At 41.2% G+C, this 17780-nt stretch overlaps 1 protein-coding gene across 1 annotated transcript in view; it reads right to left on the bottom strand.

The window, feature by feature from the left end:
• Positions 1–17780, bottom strand: part of LOC135218530 (zinc finger C4H2 domain-containing protein-like) — a 134136-nt gene that overhangs the window by 111415 nt on the left and 4941 nt on the right. The window lies entirely within an intron of this gene.

The following is a 17780-nucleotide window of genomic DNA, read 5'->3' as shown; positions in this document are numbered from 1 at the left end:
AAACCAGGGGAGAGAGAGACGTAACCGACCGTGCATCTCCGAGACCTAGCTGATACTGAGCCGCTATCAGGCAGTTCAATACGCAGTAGCTCTCGGTGACTCGTCCATCCTGAGTTGCCAGGTAATCCATTATTCCACGAAGGAATGCGTTCGGCTAGAACCATCGAGCATAAAGAATACGCTCGAGCAATTATATTTAAACGAAACGGATTTCGGTAAATACAAAAGCTGATTTGGTGTTGTCATGACAATACCAAGTATCTAAAATCGAAACTGATAACTGCTGGGAGGTTGCAGGCAACCCCGAGTTGCAGTTTAATTAAGATACAATTCGTCTCGGTCACAAACCGTAGAGTTAACTACGGTATGCGCCTACCCCCCGGACAATTCAACTGTTAAAAGAATCATGTCGCGAGGGTAATATACGTAGTATATTTGTAGGTTCTGTACAACGACCTCCATCCTAAATTCTTTTCCCCTCGAGGAATGAGAATAAGGATTGGAGATCGACCGCCTTCGTTCTCTAGTCAAGAGAGTGAAGGAGAAGTCTTTCCCAAAGGAAAGCTTCAATGGTGAACAGAATACCGAAGACGATAGTTCAAGCCAAACTGGAAGTTCCCGTCCGTTCTTCTTCTATTCCAGGTTAATCGCCTACTGTGAGATACTCTTCTTTCAGCAGCAGTCTTCTTCCAAATGCTAGAAATTACAGGAATTCGAGCATAAGCGAGGTTCCCGATTATCGTGTAACAATTATCGGGGATTCTCGCTCACTTTGGACCGTGGTCTCGCCTAAGTGTTTGGAGATCGTAAAAAACTCGAAACACTCTGAGTGCGCTAGAAATTCCGTAGAATTCTAAGCACTCTGCGAAACCCCCACCGAATTCGTCAAACGATATCGGCTGGTGGTCCTCTCGATTCCCGTAGAAATCGAGAAAGGGGCAGGATCCCTCCTCAACGACCGGGGCTTACGTCAGGTAGGACCCAAGGTCCCCCCTGGTAGCGCAGCCCCTAACGTGGGATCTTACAGAGAAATCTCTGTAGGATCCCTCCCCTTTCCCTCGTAGCCGTAAGGGAGCGAGGGAATGGGGGAGGAATTGGATACTGGCTCGCCTTCCCAGCGGAACTAGCAGTTGGAGAAAGAAAAGGAGCAGCCATCGCCTTACGGCGATGGCCTCTCAGAGCCTGGAAAACGTATCGTCATGAGAAAACGTTTTCCCGAGGAGGGTTACGAACTCATACTGTAGGTAAGGGTCTGCCGCCACTGTGAACGTCGTCTGGGTGGGGCTGATCGACACATGACAGGAGAGAGCCGATACCAGTCCTCCGACTCATTCCAGTCCTCGTCGAGGTCGAAACCTCTCAGGAGGACCGAAGGGGTATTCAAATACGGTGTCCGAAGACACGTAAAAACGCCTCTGTCCGCAGTAGAGGAGGTGGAAGTAGCTTGTTCGACCGGGCCAGAACTGAGAGCGCCTTCTTGTCCGGAGACGAGAGACTACCTGGTTCAACACAGTCGGCAAGTTCCGATCGCGAGCAGAACCCACCGTCGATTTGGGTTCCTCTCGGGCCCCAAAAAGACTCGAGCCGAGACGTGGCTCTGCTGGTGGTAGAGGCCCCCGAGTCCTTCCCCGAGGTCGTTGTGCTGACGAATCAGCACCATAACCTCGGCAAAGTTCCTCTGGATCTCGGAAGTCACAGCATCTTGCAGAGTAGGACCGTTAAGCCCTTCGAACAAGAGCATATTCCGAGAACCTTCCTCCTAAGAAGGGGGAACAGCGACAGCCCTCCCTCGGTCTTCTCCATCCACTTGCGCATACGTCCTGGCCGGTCCAAGAACCGTGCCTGGCACGTAGGGCGTCGTGGTGGGATCATGAGGGGCGCACCCCTCACGATCACTCCTCAATACCTCGCTCCTCCCGGGGTAACCCGAGGAGGTTGAAGGTACGGGAGAGGCAGACCTGACGCTCCCTCCTCGCTCGCTGGCAGAACCAGCAGGCTTGGAGGGCTGCAGGCGATCGTCAACCCGCGGTGGCGATCGAGCTGCAGGCCTAGTCGAACCGTCTCGCTGTGGAGAACGGCTGGACTGAGCACAGCGGCCCCGATCTCGAGTGTCAGAAGAGCTGGTGCTGGTTGCCGTACCCGATCGCTCTCTGTGAGAGCGACGGTCAGGCGACCTGCAGGCTCCACTGTCACAGTGAGACCCGGTGCTTGTCCTCACGGCACGTCACGTCGCTGGGTGTTCCAGCCGTGGCTGGCACCGGCGAACGGGGGGACCTCTTCCCAGCCAGCAGCACGTGTGGCCGGTCGTGGACCGTCACGTCCCCGGGTTTAGCCAGCTGGTCGCCGCGAGAGCGAGTCTGGTGAGAGTCGCGTGAGCGGCTGTCACCAGTCTTCCGCCCCGTGCCGTGAACCTGACGCTGAGCGGCTCAGAGGTCTGGTTCCTGGCTGCACGGTCGCTGGTAGGCGACCGTACACTCGGTACCTCCCGCGAAGTTTTTTTTTTTTTTTTTTTTTTTTTTTGAGTGAGCCGGAGGCGAGACGGACCCTGATGCAGTGGCAGAACCACTGACACCAGGCGAGGAAGTACCGGTGTTAGCCGGTACCCCTCTGGTCCCCGTAGTCTTCTTCCTTACGGTAGAAGAGACGGGCCCCGCTCCCGAAGGAGCAGGAGGACCAGCGGAAGGAACCCTCCCGTCCCACCGAGGTGAGACGGGTCCCGAGAAGCTCCCGAGGGAGACTTCTTAGGAGGGAGGAGGCAACCTTCTTCTTCCTCGGCTGTAAAGCCTTAGAAGTCGAAGGGGAAGAGGCGGCAGCCGACGACGATGAAGAAGATGAAGACGACGACGACGACACCTTCCTCCTCTTCTTCGTCAGCTTCCTCAGGACAGACGTAAGATCTGCTATCCAGGGCGGAGCCGGGGCTGCTTGTAGCCGAAGCCACAGGGCCCGGACGCACCTGTACAGACAGACCAAAGTCTGGGGTAGTACCACCACGAACAGGGACGACGTCAGCAGGTATGGGCATCTCAGGAACAGCAGGCACAGCCAGCACAGCAACGGCAGGGACAGCCAGCGCAGCAACGGCAGGGACAGCCAGCGCAGCAACGGCAGGGACAGCCAGCGCAGCAACGGCAGGGACAGCCAGCGCAGCAACTGCATGGACAGTCAGCCCAGAATCGGCAGGTACGGCAGGCAGCACCGGAAACACAGGAAGTGAAGCAGCAGCCAGCAACATCCTGGTACCGGGCGGCAGGTCAGGGGCGAGCTCTAGGGCAGCGGAAGTGTGGTCGCGGCAGCCACGAGCGGCGGCGGCACGCCCCCTCTCGGTACGGCGAACGGCACTTCACAGCGGCTGTAGGCAAGACTGTTACCACGTGAGGCGAGTACACCAGGTGAGGAGGGACGTCGTCACCTGGAGCGTGGTCACCACTCCATGGGTGACCGCAGTAGGCCCAGACATAGAACCGCAGCCCCTGGACACTAGCACGCCCTGCAAATGGAAGGACGCCCATACCTCACCAAGGTCCACCCTCGTGGCAATAGCACCTGCGGAAATAACAGTAGTAGTGATTAGTGGGGGGGAAGTCCCCTCGCGCGGGGGGGGTGAGCCCCACACCGAACGAGCGGAAGACCCCGAATACAATTGTACATCGGGCACCGAGCGCCCTCCCCCGCGCTCGACGGATCGGGCGAGGAGAAGAACCCAGATAACCTCCCCCCCGAAGGGAAAGGGCCATCTGTGGGAGTTGAGCGGGGGGAGGGGGGGGGGGGGGGATTCTCGTTCCCCACCCCCGCACAGCACCCATGTACCCAACAATAATAATAAGAGCCCGAGAGCAATCGTGCCCTCGGCACCGAATGCAAGGGCATAAGGATCAATTCCCCTACTGAGCGGAACTTGAACCAAATAAATATTGATGCAATCAATAATAAAAGGAATAAAATGAAAAAGAATCTTGCATTACGATTCACTTCACAATGAATAAGGGCTCGGATCGAGCGATTTGCGCCTCGGTACCGAGCGCAAGGGTAAAAGGATCCATTCCCGATTATGAACGGAAACCTTGATCCATAATGAACTGATGCAATCAAAATATATATGAAAATGAAAAAGAATACTGCGCTTGCGATTTCACTTCATACAAAAAAAAATAAAAAGGGGAGGATCAATTCCCGGGAAATAGCGGAAACATTGATCCAAGTAAATAATGCATCTCAATAAAATATGAAAATGAAAAAGAACTGCACTTGCGATTTCACTTCATTCAAGTAAAAAGGGGAAAGGATCAATTTCCGGGTAAGAGCGGAAAACTGATCCAAAAAGAGTATTGCTACAATCAAAATAAATATATGAAAATGAAAAAGAATACTGTACTTGCGATTCCACTTCCATACAGAATAAGTTTCCGTGCCGAGCGCATTCGCTCGGCAACGAGCATACAGGTCAAAAAAATATAAATGAAAAGAGCACTTACTTACGATTTTCATCTACACATTTCCAACCAAAATATACGCTCGGAGCGAGCGCTCTCCCGCCCTCGGCACCGAGCATACACAATACGAGGATCATTTCTGGGAAAATGAATTCCCGCACTTACGCCCTTCAGTCCCGGCACTCGGGTAATCGGAGGGCGTGGAGAAACCAAGATCCTTTAATTCACAATTGAATTCAAGGGAAATAAATATGAAATGATTGTACTTACAATTCAGTTTTCACTAGATAAATAGAAAAAGAAAAACACAACCATGCGAAAGCAACGACGATGAAGCGGGCAGAGAGCGATGATACACGTCTACACGCCAGCAGGCCGAAAGCAAAAGTGGTTTGTTTACCTCCCAGTCGCGCGCGCGCTTCCTTGTCGGACAAGCAGTTAACTACCGAACCCCTTGTTCAAAGCTTACGACCTATCCAGCTGCCGCTAGTACCTTCCTATTGTAAAAGGACCGAAGGTTTGTATGCCGTGTCGGAACAAATTCCTGGTTCCTAAGCGCTTACTCAACAAACACAGTTGTGGGCAGCACACGACTGCTTGGTTTATGAGGTGCAAAGCTTTATTCCCTTAATTGTTTACTTTACTCATTATTTAGTTTATCTTTACTTTGTTACTTCAAAATGTTTATTTAATCCATGTCTAATATCCCCTTTTTTACTACCAAAGTAACCCCGAAAAATTACAGATATTTCTAAAGTAGATACGACCAGACGGCAAAATGACTCATCGTTGCCAATTTAGTGGAGCTTCACACATACACTGATGCATTTACAAACTGTTTCCATGAATTCTAGTTGTCATAGTAATGCAATAATGAAAAAATTTTTCTAATATGTATATATACTACAAATAAATACGCTAATTTCACTTATTTCCCCGGTTTTGTGTAAGTCTTATACCCAGTTTGGAGGGTAAATGCATACCAATTGGCAACACTGATAAACAATAGAAGAGCGCGAACAATGCCGTAGATACTGTTCACAGCAAAACTGTTGATATTTGAGTCAGGAATCTAGTTACTTTTTCAACAACGAATATTTTCAAATTAATAATCATGAATATCTAAAAAATTTATGCAATTCATGACCTTATACTGCTGTTTAACTATTTATTTAAATAATTATCCAGTGCACCCTTCTTCTTCTACCAAAATTTTGTAGTTTCCTTGATAAGCCGTGGTTGGTGTTTTTGTTTACGATTTTTGTAAAGAAAGTGCTCCTGCGTCTATGGGTACAAGTGGTGTGAGGATTTATCACAGGGAATGGGAAGATTATTGAAACAAGCGACTCCGCAAACATCGAGATGGCGTCAATCTTCTAAACATTTGGAGTTCTAAAAAAAAATTTTGAAAGCATCATGGAGGTATGTGGGCACTGCATAGAGCCAGACTTTCATTAACCTCTGTTTAATCTTACAATATGACATTAATTTCTAACTTTGGAGAAAATACTTCGAAAGAAGAGTAGAGGTCTCGAGATCTTGCTCTCACCACCAACAACTCGTGACTGGTGCCCATCTCCGGTGTCAGGACGTGTTAAAGTACTTTTTCAGAGACTGGATCCGCTAGTCCAGTGGGTTGTTCCCCTTATGGGGTCATTCAACACTAAAAAGGAAACTGTGTAGCCTAAAAAAAGTTTTTTAAATGTAACAGTAAGAAAACCTCACAGTTGCATTATGAAACAATGCCTACAGTGTACGGCGTAAGGTGCACTAACGGGACTACCTGCATACAGAATATCGCTATGGTCTGTTGTACAGTACCTAGCTATACTAGCTACACAGTCTAACCTAGCCCAATTCTGGTGTCGTGTCGAACCAACTGACTGAATTTTAATGACATGTCTAAAACTGAGACGAAGGTAAGGTAATCCACTCTTGAAAAACCTCTTACCACCTTTAATACAATTCAAAAGAGGAAAAACCAAGAAATGTACCGGCACAAGTGGGGCTATCTAGCTGGCATTAAGTAGGCAGCCAACCCATCCCCTCAAACTTTACTTTTCGAGTCTATAAACCGTAGATTATTCGTCTTAATCGGACGCTACACGAACATCTACTTCAGCTATAAACTTACAAGATTTGTGCGTTATAATCTTCAGCAGTTTTTCGTCCAGTGGATTCGGTATATGGCCCCTTGGAAGATGTTGATGGCCGTGATGGTTTCTTGCTGCCATTTTCGATGTTGACGTTCCGTGTGCGCTTCTTCTTCTCGTTTCTTGATAGTAGATCTTAGGATCGTCACACTTACTCGCACAGGTGTCAAATTACTTCCGTGCATGACGCAAATGTACCCTATACTTGCCCTAGTGGATAATAGTTTATTCATACTTGATACTAATGCCTAAATAAACTTATCTCTGTTATTTTTTTTCGCTACTGACATCGGAATATGTATAAAGGATTAAGGCATCATATTTCTGTCAAGAGAGGGAGAGAGAAGAGAATTGCAGCGGGAGAACATAACACCTGTACTAGCATAAATCCAGCAGTTTCCTATTTAAGTTCTCTCCTATTTCTATTTACATCGATGATACATCCTTCTACAGGAAAGACTTCCACCAGTAGCAAACAACAACCACACTTCATGGCGACAGTGAAATTAATCCTCCAAAGCAGTGGACCTTCGTATTTTTCAGAGGCTTTACAGGCAGCATTCTTCTTCATTTGCAGATTCTTCTTCTTTCTTCTTACATACCTATTTTTTTCTTTTTCTTTTTTTTATTCTGTCAGTGCGACCGGATGGAGGCAATGGAGGTAACATCTCAGTGATATTTAAGTTTGAATCGATATCAACACATCAATAGTGGATTTGCGTTACCCGTTAGTCACTGTCCTGGTTTTATTGAAAGTTTGCATATCAACTGAAAAAATAGCATCTCAGTTTTAATGACTAGCTATTATATTTTTCACCTTTAATAACATTTACCCTAAGGTACACTGGTTTTAAAAAAGAAGTGCCCCAAAAATTAGAAGTTCCCTTCGGGCAACATAAAGATTTCAAACCCTAAAGACCTCTGACATGGAGCATATAAAATTGTGTATTTATTTGTAAGAAAATGCTTATGAAATAAAATTAGGCAATTATTGATTGGCACTAGGTTCTAATGGGTAGCTGACCTGAGATAAGTTGAACATAGAATTCAGGCCAAAGGCCAAACACTGGGAACTATGAGGTCATCCAGCGCTGAACTGGAAATTGACAGTAAAAGGTTTGAAAGGTGTAACAGGAGGAAAACCTCGCTGTTGGACTATGAATCAAATGTTAGGAGAGGGTGTAAATTAAGATGAAAAGAATATGAAAGGAGGTACAGTAAAAGGAACGAATGTGGTTGCAACTAGGAGCCGAAGACACGCTGCAACGAACCTTAAGTAATGCATACAGTGCACCACATGAGCGGGAATTACATTACAAGGATGAAAAGTATCTAATGCAAATCTACAATGTACGTTTCTATAGAAGAAAAAATATGCAAACGAAAATCTGTTGATAGCGGAGTTCATTTTGGTGTTGAATATGAATTTAACCAAGGTATATAGAAAAAAATTATACAAAAGAAAATTTTGGATACAATAGCAGCTCTGAAAACAAAATGGATGATACATCAAAGATACATTTGAGAGTGAATGATGCAACCTGAACTCCCTCAGTAACCACCTTACCCACTAAGAGGATTACACCTTACATTCTCAGAAGTCGAGCAAGTACTACGAGTCGTATTCTTAGTGTTTATTTCTGTCCATTATCAACAAAATGTGTGAAGTAGTTTGTGCGTGTGTACTTGATTTAAGTCTGGCATTTGTGGAGAATTTAAATTAACGGATTTTCTCACCGAGTAAAGCAGATGCAACTTCACTGACAACCCCCATTGCAAATTACGTTATACTAACGTTAGCACAATGTTACGGCAGAACTGTGCCCAATGTTGGGGGACAGACTACAAACTAACGTTAAAACGTATGTTTTTTTACGATAGCGCAACGTTAGTTCAGTTACTTAACTAACTTTGAGGTAACGTTAACAAAAGGTTAGTTCTGTCACTCAACGAACCAAGCAGTAACTATCAGGCAACTATGTAATTAATATATATATATATATATATATATATAGTATATATACTATATATATATATATATGTGTGTGTGTGTGTGTGTTGTGTGTGTGTGTGTGTGTGTGTGTGTATAACTGAATCACGAAAGTTAGGAACGTAATAAATCCATACATAAAGATATATGCCACGAAAGAAAATAAACAACGGAGTATCCGCAAGACCTTTCGACGTCCAAACGTCCTTTACTAATCAGATGAACTGATATACATGAGGAAAAAGGCAAAACAAGAAGATTCGTATAACTGACAGATAGGGATTATAGAGAGATTAGTACCTAGAATCCGACACACCTGGAAGATCAGTAACCTTCCCAAACAAGCATAAACAATGGGTGCAATTAAAAGTTTAAGACAATCATCTCAGATACAAGGAACAAAAACAAAAAACAATTAAAGGATTATAGGTGACAGCTATTCAGAACTTTGGTAAACAAAACCATATTCACAATACATATTCACAATACATGTTAGACATACATTACAATGAAGATAACTCTAAGGCAACTAATTTTTATTTAAGTCTGTAATTATATCTTTGAGGTCATTCTTAAACATGTTACAGATACAAGGGTCTAAATGAAAAAGGCCACGACTAACATTGAAATTACAATGAAAAGTAAGTTGTATTAAAGCAGATTCTAAAAGATTTCGTGATAAGACATCTCTTGACCTTGCAATTACTGAACTACCAACCCAATTTATTTGGTGGTTGTTTTCACTTAAATGAATGAATATTGCATTAGATGTTTGCCCAGTTTTTACAGAATATTTATGATGGCTTAGCCTTACTTCTAGGCCCTTGCTAGACTGTTCGAGATGAAATGAGGGACAATCCATACATGGAATTTTATATATTATGTTGTTGCTTTCTCTGAGGCCATTTTTTATTAACATTCCTTTTAGTGTGTTATTATAGGAAAAACAAGGTTGACATTAAAAGCTTTTAACAATGAGCTAATGGTTTCAAATCCATTAAAATAAGGCAAACTGAGAATGTTCTTAGAATTTTCTTTCTGCATGTTACTTACACTATAAAACTTTTTGTGGGGTTTATTATAACAAATATCTAATATATGTGAAGGATAGCATAAATCTTTCCCTGTTTTTCTTATGTATGCAATTTCTTGATCCAAATATTGGGGACTGACAATGCGCAATGCTCGTAAAAACATAGATGAAAAAATTGATATTTTTATGTTAAGATGGTGGCCTGAGAAGAAATGAACATGGGTTAAGTTGTTGGTCAGTTTCCTATAAATACTGAATTTACATTGAAATGGTTCTCTATGTATCAAAACATCTAAGAAAGGAAGGCAATTGTCTTTTTCTAATTCTAGAGTAAACTTAATCGATGGTACCTGGTTATTTAATTTAGAGAGTAAATCACTTACATCAATACCGACAGGCAGAACAGCTAAAATATCATCAACATAACGATACCACTTTACAGGAATATAAATGATATTAGGTAAGTAGCATTTTTCAAAGAAATCCATGTACAAGTTTGAGAGTAGTGGTGATAAAGGATTTCCCATTGCCATGCCAAATATTTGTTGATAAAATTCACCATTGAATATAAACTTACAATAAAACAAAATTGCTCTTTGCCCTACTGATAGATTCATTAGTTTTGATGTATGTTCTCTTTTTACTAAAGTCCCTATAGACTCTATTTTAGAATATCTTAGTAATGAACTAACTCAGCATGAATTACCTCTTTCTATAAGTCACATTATTTTCACTCATGAGTATGTGCATTTGTGATTGTAAGTTTATATTCAATGGTGAATTTTATCAACAAATATTTGGCATGGCAATTGGAAATCCTTTATCACCACTAGTGGTTTGGAAGAAGTGAAAGGCGACGTAACTGAAAGAATGTATGAGGGTCCTCAAACAAGATCCAGGGGGCCTGCATCTGAGCATCCTTGGGTGTTGCGAAAGGCAATTTAGTGTTGATGTTACTAGTGTACGGAGACGTTGTCAAATGTAATGGGGGAGGTAATATGGAGGAGTAATGATAGTAGTTTATATTTGACAACGTCTCAAAAGGTTGCGAGAGAGAGAGAGAGAGAGAGAGAGAGAGAGAGAGAGAGGTGGAAGAATAAATGGGAGTGGTTAAATGGCAGTCGGAAGCGTGTATCTGTTGTGGCGCTCTATAACTATCAGTGGCAGTGTGTTACAGGAGTCGTAATCAGTAAGGAGTCTGTCTAAGGCATAGTGTTGGTTTTGGCAGCAGTTATCCGTTGGTGATTAGTTGATTTTGTGTTATTTGATTTATTTTGGTGTTGTAAAGTTGTTGTGTGTGTGTCTGTCTGGTTGTGGTGAAGTTGAAGAGGTTGGTAGTGCATTTTCAGTCTGTGAGTGGTAGTTGGGAGTGTTAGTTGGGTTTTTGTTAGTAAGTCCTTCCGGGCTGTGGTGTTTCTGCTCAGTGATTTATCTGGTTGTTAGGTTGTTGTGGTTCTCGGGATCTCGGTTAGTGTGGTTTGGGGTGTGCTATCGGCGGTGGTTGTGTCTCGGCTAGCCTACTAGGCTAACTTGACCATGTCCACTGAATAGATGCAAAGTCACGTTTTTAAATTGTGGGCAACTCTAGCAAAATGCACAGCACAGCTGTCCTGGATGCTGTAAAGCGACACAAGAGTAAATCGTTAGTGGTTTTACATCAACTTAAGGTTGAAGAGGCACTAAGGCTGTCTCTTCTGTAGTTTGACACATCACAAATCTCTGTAAACACATCATCTTTTAACAATCCGACTATATTATTATGTAATTTTGTACAATTTTTAATAATATATAGATAAAATTTATAATAATATATATTTCTTTGATGTGATATAAACTGGCAATATGATAAATAGACTTTTAATATTGACATTTGAAAGGTGTGCAGAAATTCTTCAGATTCTTTGAATTTGTTACGCATCTGGACCGTGCGCATCATCTAGCCGAGAGAGTGAGTGAAGAGGGCTGCTACATATCCACGAATCAGTTCTGTGAAAGTGCAACTAAACTGAAAATGGAAATAAAAAACGTATCATACACAAATAGAGAAAGTAAAAATGTATCTGTTCGGAAAAGAATTTTCGTCCAAACTTAAAGAATATAGGAAAGACGAAATAGGCAGCGAAATGAGACATGGAGGGATATTATATATATAGTATATATATATATATATATATATATATATTATATTTATATATATATATATATATGATATATATGTATGTATATATATATATATATATATATATATATATATATATATATATATATATACATATATACAATATATATATATATATATAATATACTATATATATATATATATATATATTATATTATATATATATATATTATATATATATATATATATATACTTAGCTCGAGGAAAAGTAGATTAATTGTCACACTTCATTTTAGCTAGTACTGCCCTTCATATATATATATATATATATATATATATATATATATATATATATATAATATATATGTGTTGACCTGCCTGCTGACACCTATTACCAGCAAAGGTACTTAGCATTTTTGGGTATGCGTTAAACCTGAGCGTCAGGGCGAAATGTTACACTCAGTCTCTTCCCGCCCCCCTCTCTCTCTCTCTCAACGCGGTCACTGGCATAGCTCTCTCTCGTCTCTCTCTCTCTCTCTCTCTCTCTCTCTATCTCTCCATTCTAACAGGTCATCAAAACTAGAGTCGAGTTATAAAAAAATATAATATTTATTCAAAATAACATACTAGTTGAATGACTCAAATTCTTACAAGATCAACACTGGAAAGATAATAATTCAAGTCTCACAGACAAACTAACTCAGTTAACCCCCCCAGTATTTAAATGTCTCAATCAGTAATTAGTCACATAAATCTCTTCTCCAAAATATAATTAGTTCCCTCCACACAGGACTCTCGGTCCCCTAGGACTCACGGTCCCCTCACTAGAACCGCCTGTTTAAAGACACGAGAAGATGCTCGTAAGCACACACAATTGTAAAGACAAAGTCAAAGATTAAACAGAACATCACAATGGCATATTAAACATATTATTAATTATAGCCCCTCTTTCATCTGACAGAGCTCGGCCACCTAAAATTGCTAGCCCCTGCCTAGCCACAGGTCACACAAAACAGCTCATATATATAAAACACACTGGCCAGCTCAAAACACAAATAATAATAACTGCATGTCTCTGGCATAATAAAGTAATGTCTATCACGCTTGATCTCCCATAACACTAGGCGTATAAATTTTCTCTCATTTTGGACTTCTTGAATATCCCTCTTTGTCTGCAACTTCCTGCACAGACGTAGCAAGCTGTAGGAAGGCGAACGGCCTCCCTCCCTGTAGAAGACTTCTAACGGCTTCTGTAGATCAAAAGCCATGTAGAACTCTGTAGACTCGTAGAAACTTTCGTAAGCGGCAGACGACAGCAACATCTCTGCATGGCTGGTGGACATCTTGCTAGCGTCGGGGAACGACAATTATGGTGTGTAAGTATGTCAGTCAAGTCATCACTCAATCAAAAAAGAATTAACGCCAGACATACTACTTCTATCAGACAATGACCTCAAAAATTCAGAAATACTAACTGAACGTCTCCCAATTAACTCCATTTAATATGACCACTAAATCACAAGTCATTATCACAACTCGCAAAGAAAATATTAAGTTCTCTAACTCAATTCTCCAAATTCACACATCAGCACACACAATCCAGAACTCACAGTAACTCAACGGACTTCTGCACTCACATTTCAAACCCGAATGTTCCCACAAGTAATAAAAAAAAGAAAAAAGGTAATGAGCCCAAGAAAAAAAAAATCACGTAACAAGCCCAGACCCAAAAATCAAAAATGTTCTCTCAAGCTCTAATATTACAGCAACTCACAAAATCAGTAAAAATCTCCAATGCTTAACAGCAAATACCCTTCACTGCTCACATAATTAATTACAATGAGACTTAATGTCAAACGCCCATTTATGTAAATCACAACCCCGAGAAATTACATCTCCCGTCCAAAAAGAAATGCTATTTAAAGCTCAACCCCCAATTACACCTCTCATAAGAAAAGGAAGAAAAAGGAAAATAAAAAAAAGATAATCACAAGTAAACTTCCCCCATCACAAAACACATAATATATGTATGATATACATAACCCCGCGTTTTCCCCAACAAATGCAATATGTATAGTTATGGAATTTTTGACATCGCAACTATTCATGCGACCGGACAGAGCCAGAAAGCAACTCTTACACGTGCACTTTCATGAAATGCTATGGTCAACATTTCCAGATATTGCAAAACTCTGAGCAATCACCACTAGAGGAAGGGAATCAGCACACAGGACTCATTACAGCGGTTTCGGCAAAAAATCCTCCTGCGGACACGTGTGCTCGAACAGCAGCATAAAAAAAATGTCTAGTCAGACTCGCAAGTTTAGAAACTCATGATTCTCAAAAAAAGGTTCTATACTGAAATCACATAAGCACATTTCACTAAATTATCTCCAGGATATGACTAAGCTGCTCAAAGATTGTCTCGAAGACACATCTCTCACATGTTACTCTCCAATTAAAAAAAATGATCACCTATTCGGGATAAAAACCTACGATGAACTCATAACGCAATTATATGCCTCCAAAAATAACACACTTGTGAACATAAAAAATGCCCATCTCCATAGGACTCGTAATGCAGCAATGCCACTCGCCTCCAAATAGTCACGAAACCAAAAAGAATGAACCACAGAACTCTTCTCTTGGCTCGAAAAAAAATCCCAGAAAAAAAAGTCATAACCACAAAAAAGGTCACCCGCCAAAGATTAATTTTACCTCCATATATATAAATATATAAATCACCATATTAATAATAACACCACTCCAGTGATAAAAATATTTCCTCCATTTAATTAATAACCACACCACCATATTCCCTCTTATTTCCCCAATAACCACGTGTTAATAAAAAAACTACTCCAGCAATAAAAAATGTTCACCTCTGTTTCGGCAAATAAAAAATACCTCTATTTCACCAATAACTCCATGTGGAATATAACAAGTTTTCAAGAATAATAAATCTCCAAACAGGATAATCAAAAATGAAACCCCATCTCCAAAAAAAAAAATACTCTCAAAGCACCCAGCTGACCACTCAAATATTGCCACATATCTCCTCAAAAATGTATCTCCATTTGCAACAAAGATGGCTGCAAAATAATTGAACTAAACATAGCTCACACCACATAGGCAAATATCAAATGGCCAAAAATATATCTCCAATATATTATATAAAAAAATTATATCTCCAAAATAATATACCTCCAATTCTCCAGAGAATAACTCAATGTTATAGTCAAAAACTATAAACTCTCTGTTTAGCATAACTGCTGAAAAAGGGCAGAAACTCGGCAAATAAAAATTGTCCAGGAAATTCTAGAAAAAAATCACCAATGTGCCACAACTCATTATAACAGAACTCCAAATTCAAAATGTGTAAGCCAAGACTTCTCCATATGCATTATGACATAGGCCACTAGAAAACTTAAACAAGTTTCCTATCTCTGGCAAAGTTGTCACAAATACAACAAAAGTATTGTGCAAGAAACCCACAATTTGTGGAACAGAAATATCCAGAAAAAAAATGTAGTGCCATTAAGTATGCAATAAAAAAAAAAAAAGCAAAAATTCTCCCATAAATCTCTCTGCAGCATCAAACAGCTGAAAACACAAACACGTTCTCGAACAATGACTCTAAGTCACAAACTAAGATATTAAAAAATATTCACACAAACTGGAGAGAAAAAATAAATTCAAATTCACCCATGATAAAAAACTTGTGTCAGCGATCGCTAACTTCCGAAAAAGGAGAAAAGAAAAATCAACGGCATTGTTAACTAACCCCATGACTCACGTATATATCAAGCAATTATCTGCTGAACTCATAAAAAAAAAGAAAAAAAAAATGTGTTGTTAGTTCCTCCCAAACTAAAAAAAACAACACCACCCTTGATAGCATTACAGCACCCATGTATTAGTATATATTGTAAGTAAGCCTTAGGATTTTTATAATGTATTAGCTTACTTAGGTTAGCTTTTAAGTTCCTCTTTCATTCTGAAGGCGTAAAGTCATTGTTAATTCGCCTTCTTGTTAGTAGGGGTCTCTCACTCCGTGGTATTTTTGTTTAGTCTTGTTGACTAATCCTCCCTGTTTCTCCCTCCATATTTTGGCTTTGCTGAGTTGACTTGAGACCTGATTTCCAAGCTGCAGGCAGTTTGTATCTGCACCCTGACTTGTGAGCCTGCTATCTCTCTCGTATTTACAGCAAGTCTCAGAAAATATATATCTTCAGCTGGCAGTTTCTCCACATCTCTGCCATTTTATTATTGCCTCTGGTGCAGTACTTGCCAGAGGGGGCCTCGCTTGGCGACGGTAAGGCGTGTCATCCATTTATTATAAAAAAGTATTGACCAAGATTACTGGGATCACGGCGTCCATGATTATGAACAAGATGACTAGGATCACGGCTGCACTGCAGTAGTCAGATGAATTTTCTGATAGAGCTCTATAGTAATTGTATTGTGATTTGCGTCCTCTGCCTTTATTGGAGTGCTTATGGAGGAGACCTTCATCGTCTCATCATCATCCTTTAGAGTGTAAAATTCAGGTTATTCCTTTCTTTTGGTTATTTTCTATTCCTCTCTGGGCCCCCTTTCCCCTCCTTCAGAGGTTGAATGCGTTGCCTAATCATTTGGGTACATGTTGTGTAAGTGATTTTGTGATTTAATGTTAATGAAGAGGCCTAGTTATAACTTCCTGTATTTTATTGAATTATATATATTTATTTTTTTTCATTGTTTTGTTATCCCTCTTGAGTTATTCTTGTGCTGCATTTACCTGGGCTTGCTTCCACCTTAGTGGATTGCTCCCTTTTGAACACCTAAGTTTGTGGTATTTTGATTATTTATGGTCCTGTAGACCTAGAGTGTGTTGTGGTCCAACGAGGCCATACAAGTGGCGACCTTGCCCAGGCTAGATCGTATCCTGCGGTGTTCTTTTTGCAGTGCAAGGGTAATTCTTGGGGCTTTGTTAGTGTTAGGTGGCATGGTTACACCTCCTCAGTGTTTGGTGGTGGGCATTATTGCAAGTGAAATAATTTTGTTATAGGTTAAAAGTGTTGTAATTATTCATAATCAAAATGGAGGATATGAATGTCGTAGAGTTGCTTGAAGGAGAGGGATGGCAGGATAGGTTGGCCGAATTAAACAAAGAGGAGTTAGAAAGTGTGGCAGATTTTTTCGAAGTGGAGAGAACGGTAACAATGAAGAAGGGTATACTATTGCTAAAGGTTTATGAGTGTAAGGAGACTAAGACAGGAGCCAACCCAAGGTTAGGAAAGAAGAGGTCTTGCGGTAGAAATTTTGGATAGACAGATTAGTCTAAAACAAATGGAAAATAGACCAGCAAAAAATGGTGTTTGAAGAGAGAGAGAGGGAAGGAAGCATGAGTTAGCTAAGATGCTTTGCAAACGCCGGGGTCACCAGGGTCTCCTTCTCGTGAGGCTTCCTCCTCCTTCTCAAATTTAGCTCAGCTTTGAAGTTTGTCCCGAACTTCCAGGAAGATAATGTTGCGGAGTTCTTTATGTCATTCGAAAGAATTGCTAATAAGTTTAGAATGGCCTATTGATTATGGACTATACCCTTATACCAGAGTAAAATTGATTGGGAAAGCCCAAAAGGTATATGTAACTTTGTAAGAAAATCTCTCCTCGGATTATGAAAGTGTAAAGGCGATAGTGTTGAAGGCATATGAGCTCGTGCCGGAGGCCTATCGGCAAAGGTTCCAGGCGGAATTTGAGGAAAAATGAAAATCAGACTTTCGTAGAATTTGCAATGAGTAAAGAGCAATTTGCTACTGATTGGTTGAAATCTAAAGAGGTGGACGATTTTCATAAGTTAAAGCAGTTGCTGTTGGTTGAAGAGTTTAGGTTGTACTCCTGATCGTTTGAAGGTTCATTTGGAGGAGTTGAAATTAGATTCCCTTGCAGGAGGTTGCTGTGGCAATCAGATGAGTACTTTTTGTCTCATAAAGATTACTATGAAAGAGACGTATCTAAGGAAAGATCACGTTGGGGTTATTTTCTTAGAGATCTGGTAATTTTAATAATCG

This window comes from Macrobrachium nipponense, chromosome 9 (assembly GCF_015104395.2).
Source record: "Macrobrachium nipponense isolate FS-2020 chromosome 9, ASM1510439v2, whole genome shotgun sequence".
Classification (NCBI taxonomy): domain Eukaryota; kingdom Metazoa; phylum Arthropoda; class Malacostraca; order Decapoda; family Palaemonidae; genus Macrobrachium; species Macrobrachium nipponense.
Note: the sequence above shows the minus strand (reverse complement) of the source record. Positions and strands in the feature narration are given on the sequence as shown.